Source organism: Triticum dicoccoides, chromosome 1A (assembly GCF_002162155.2).
Source record: "Triticum dicoccoides isolate Atlit2015 ecotype Zavitan chromosome 1A, WEW_v2.0, whole genome shotgun sequence".
Lineage (NCBI taxonomy): Eukaryota > Viridiplantae > Streptophyta > Magnoliopsida > Poales > Poaceae > Triticum > Triticum dicoccoides.
This window is the reverse complement of record NC_041380.1, coordinates 579,515,823-579,521,411: the sequence shown is the minus strand read 5'-3', so window position 1 is coordinate 579,521,411 and position 5,589 is coordinate 579,515,823.

Below are 5,589 nucleotides of genomic sequence, written 5' to 3'. Positions count from 1 at the left end.
TTTATGCTACGAAGGATGAGATAAATTCATAACCACCTTTTCTTATTCTAGGAGACGAAATTCATCTATATGTTGTTCAATAGAGTAGCTCGTGTAACATTGCGCCAATGCATTTTAAATGAGTTGATTACTTTACTCTGTTATCATAATGGGCCTTATTGCAAACCAATGTCCTACTTCATAAATTCGAGAGAACAGAAAAACAGTAACCGATTCAGGTGCCTAATCAAATAGAACACTCTCTTGATGAATAAGAGAAAAAAAACATTTCCCCTCACATGTTTAGCAGCAAGATCACACGTAACATTCCTTACATATTCTGAACTGAACGTCGTTGGTGTGAACAAAATCCAACAATAATGTCCTATTTTGCAGGGGAAAAAGCAAAACCTGGCCACAAAAACCTTTAACCCGCAACATGGTAGATTATTGTTGGCAAACGGTGTTGGTGATTTTTTTTTATTTACACAGTACAGACGCAAGCGCTCATATAAACGCGCATACACTCACCCCTATGAACGCACACACGCACGCCCTACCCCTATGAGCATCTCCGAGAGATTGAGCCGGCATATCATTTTGAGATTTTACGAAGTCACCGTAGGCGCGCCTCGTAGTCGACGGGAACGTCTCCTTCCACTGAAAGCGTATCGCCAGAATTCCTGAAATAAATCCAGGATAAATGTGAACACCAGGATTTGAACCCTGGTAGGTTAGGGATACGGGATACCACTGTCCACCTAACCATCTCAACCAGAAGTTGGTTCACACGGTGTTGGTGATTAGTGTGGGTGACTTGTGCACTCAAAGTGCTTCCATCCATGTGTAGTGTGGTGCGGGGGTGTGACACTGCCCTACCATTTCCCTGCCAGCGCCAGCCCACATGACTTTTCCAGCTCGTAGTGCTTGTCCATCTCCATTATTTTATGGCCTCCGTTTGGTCGGATTAGGCTGTGAAACGTCCCTGCACTGCACTAGACAAATCTCCCGGTTTAGGCCTCCTTTAGTTTGGAGGAATTATTGTAGGATTTTCATAGGATAGGATTTTTATAGGAAAAATTCCTTCAGAGCTCTTTGGTTTGTAGGAATGAAATCCTATTTCTATGGAGAAATTCTTCATATCCTTCACATTTCATAGGAAAATGAACATTAGCCTAGACTTAATGAAAAAAGTCCTATGATGTGAATTAAAGGGCATCTCATTTTCTATTCCTATGCATAGGATTTGAGATGCATGTCATCTCATTTTGTATGACTTTCTTATTCCTATGATTTTTCAATCCTACGAACCAACAATCCTTTGTTATTGTTATTCTTGGCCAATTATTCTAGCGGTTGCTCTGCCTGCAAGATATCAATATATCATCAGCTCGTCGAGATGAGATGATGTCCATCTCCCGTATTTGACCAGCTCCTCTGTTACTCGGCGCTGCTCGGACCGTGGTCAGCGGGGTGTACTGTACACGACGGGGGGCAAAAATGCTGCAGCGAGAGAGGGAACATCGTAGAGATTCAGGGTGCGCCCACGCTACCTCTCCCCTTCAATACACTTGAGATCTCCGCCCACAACAGGCCATTTGCAATGAGAAATCACCGCAATCATCTTCCCGCTGCAGGACAAATGCACTGTGCTTGCGGGACCCACCAGCGGTCACGTGCACAAAGTTGTTCCTCCACTATATTTTGTTTCATCTTGACGCAAAACTTTAGAGCATCTCTGTGAGACCCCTTATATTGCGGACGCGGACCCTTATATCACTTTTAAAGTTCACGAAAAACCGGTTTTATGGGCTGCCGCGGGCGGCGGCCGAACAGGCCCCATATAATCAATTCATAAAAAAAATATTCTCTGAATATATCTCTTCCTCTTCCTCATGCCAATTTGAAATCGACTGCCGACCGACGTGCGGATGTGGAAGACATCACCAGAGCAGAGCCCGCGGACGGACGGGCGAGGGAGACGCGGGACGGCCACAACGCGCGGGCGGCGGCCGGGCGCACGCGGCCGGACTCCTCAGTTCGGTTCGTCGTAGCTAGCTAGCTTGCTCGCATCGATTCTACTAGCTAGCGCGGCCGGGGCGGACGGGCCGCAGGCGCGGCGGCCGGGCGGCGGCGGTCGGGCGAACGGCGATGGCGGTGCGGTCACTGTAGGCGGCGAGCTGAGTCTCGGGTTTGTGTTCACAGGGCCTTGTAAAAACTTTGAAGGGTCGGATGATTTTAAGGGGCCTGTTCGGGTCCGTATTTTCGACTGAAACTGTAAAAAGAGATTATTTTATGTGTTTGACAACTTATACGGGGTCTGTTAGAGATGCTCTTAGAATGTCCTCACACTGAGATGTCATGACCTAGTTTGTCATCCAACGTGGATCTCTACTTATCAACAGACGCGTTCGAATGTTCGTATGCATCTGACATCTGGGTCCCACCCAAAAACACCTCCCTTGCCAACGCCCGCGCCCGCGTGACCGCACTTCTGCTCCACACGCCTCATTCAAGCTAGTTTAGAGAGCACACGACCGGTCATTGGAGCCAGCATCAAACGATGCATCATCTGCATCGCTTACTAGTCATGTCTGTTTAATGCCGGAGAGACGAGGAAGCTAGGTCATGCATTTGTATCCTCTTTTTTAACCATAGGACCCATGTGGTATTATCTATAAATTAGACTGAAATTAACATTTTTTTAGTGGAGATTGAAATTAACATTGGAATCAAGTAGTAGACTAATTAATAGTCTACCTTATATATTTAAGATAACAGAGTAGCCGACATTACTATTTGAAGAAGCAAAGATTATTATAGAGCAACACCATTTTTTTTATTTACACATGACAATCCCAAATAGAGAGGAAAACAAGTACTTCCTTTTATCCATATTAATTGAGCTGCTTTAGTACTTCATTAATACATATGTTTCATGGATCATCATCAGATCATCCATCCAAAAGCATCATTTAGATAATACATGTTGATAAATGACTCTTCAAAGAGCTCCTCGGCTGACTCTTCATGGTTAGGAAGAAGGTCATCTTTGCATGGAGTGTAAATGAATGATTCTTGTATGGTTGCCACTTGAGAACTACGACATCTTGTTGGAGACACTATTGATCCCAAGTACCGCAGCTCACAAGTACCCAAATAGTAAGCGAATCCATCACAACTGTTGATACCCAAAAAGGCAATATCTTTCAATGGATGGTACCCCAACAAGTCTATGTGTGTATAGGCACAATAATATCTTTGCTCTTCTGAATCATGGACGCTGCCACCAATAAATTCTCATTCGCAATCTCCTCTGATGCATGGCTTGTTGGCCTTTTCTCCTTCATAGTACTTGTTGAGTAAATAGGCAATTTCTCGATTAAATTTATCCACGAGTAAATTACTAGCATGGCATTGACACAAATAAATACATACTGATTTTCAGTCAAGCTAGCACATACTACGCTAATTGCAGAAAGATCTACGTATAACGCTAGCATGGTTAAAACAGAAAACAGTAGAAGCGGGATAAACGAGTTATACCCTCCAGTAGGCCATGCAGAGGCCACGGCTTTGGTGGCAGCAGAGGCGTCCTCGGCGGCCTTCTTGTCGGCTTCAGCTTTCTCGGCGGCGGCACGTTCGGCGTCGGTGGACATGGTGATGATGAAGGCGACGCAGATGTAGAGGAAGTAGACGGTCGGAAGCGAGCAGTCGCGTAATCGCTGCCCAAAAACCTATTCGCCCCTCACCCCGTACAGGAATCAAAAGGGCGTGGTTTCGGAGACCTGCTCTCCCGTCGACCGTGTACGCGGCGGACGAGATGGAGTCATCGGCGGCAGCATCAGCAAAGGAACGACGGTGGGCTTGCGCGTGGAGCAGATCTGTTAGGCGCAGTCGCGTGGAGAGACGTGGGATCGACCCACGTCCGAGTCCGTGACAGCCCACGATCTGACGTCTAGTGACTGGCAAAAATAAGCTCGCAAGTGTGAGCTCGGCTTGGCTCAATCCCGTAACCCGCGGCGCAGCGGGCGGCAGAGGAGGAGTGCGCGAGGGCCTCTTCTCTTCTTAAGCTCCAATAGCATGTAGTAGAGAAACCCTTATAAGGAGATCCAACTCCTCTTCCACTTCCGGAGTGGGACTAAACTTCCCACTACACCTAGTGCCATATAACTCACATAAGCTTTTAGAGATTTTTCAAAAATTGCTATATGGACCTAGAGCCCATCTCAAATTTCAGCAGTACTGTCTATGGTAGTGTCGTTGAATACAAGGCACAAGGTTGGAGTGATGCTTTAACACCCACTCGGGCATTGGACATGATGCTTCGAGCAGTACCCATATTCGGAGTTGACACTGATAAATAGTGGTGTAGTAGACTCCCTCTTCGGATTTCCCCAGATATACTCTAGGCTTGCTGCTATCCATATAGTACCCATGACTAGTAGGCATCATCGTTATTTCTGGGGTTTTGATGATTAGATAAGTCTTCTTGTCCAATGAAAGGCTAAGCATATTATGATTTTTTTTATGTACAATGTGTATGGAGGGATAAAAATAGTCATGAACTAATTGTGCTACTGATCGACTTACCTTATGAGAAGACTGATGCAACAATGAAGGTAGAGTGCTCCACACCAATACACGGCACCACGGCGCTTTGGATCTCCTAGTTGATCCAGCACCATGGTGATCGCAGTAGCATCTCCTTCCCGGATAAAAGACCACTCCTCCCATTGGTCAGTTTTCGACGAGTACACTGGTATCATGTATGTAGATGGTGGGTTGTTACCCTTGCCCGTATTTCGGAAGATGAACACGATCGTAGTGCAGAGACACGACGGGATCAAAGTCGAGGTACGCCACGCTCCACCAACGAAAGGGCATTGGCGGAAGCTCCGCCCACCGGCATGTCGCGGGGTTGCACACGTATATCTTGAGACCGTTCGTGAAGAGTAGGAGGCCGTTGCGGTGGTCGAGGATGGTCTCCCTTGGGTAGCCGCGGCACACGTGGTGCATGAGTCGAGCGCGCAGGCGTCGAGGGCGATGTTGGGGTTCACCGTCGGCCCGCGAGAGAAGTGTTGGGGATCGTAGCAGGAATTTAAAATTTTCTACGCATCATCAAGATCAATCTATGGAGTAATCTAGCAACGAAGGAAAGGGGAGTGCATCTACATACCCTTGTAGATCGCTAAGCGGAAGCGTTGCAAGAACGCGGATGAAGGAGTCGTACTCGCAGCGATTCAGATCGCGGTTGATTCCGATCTAAGCGCCGAACAACGGCGCCTCCGCGTTCAACACACGTGCAGCCCGGTGACGTCTCCCACGCCTTGATCCAGCAAGGAAAGAAGGAGAGGTTGGGGAAGACTCCGTCCAGCAGCAACACGACGGCGTGGTGGTGGTGGAGGAGCACGGAACTCCAGCAGGGCTTCGCCAAGCACTACGAGAGACGAGGAGGGAGAGAGGTAGGGCTGCGCCAAAAGGGAGATGATCTCGTGTGCCTTGCAGCCCCTAATACCTCAAGTATATATAGGGGAAGGGGAGGGGCTGCGCCCCCATCTAGGGTTCCCTCCCTAGGGGTGGCAGCAGCCCCAAAACCCATCTAGGGTG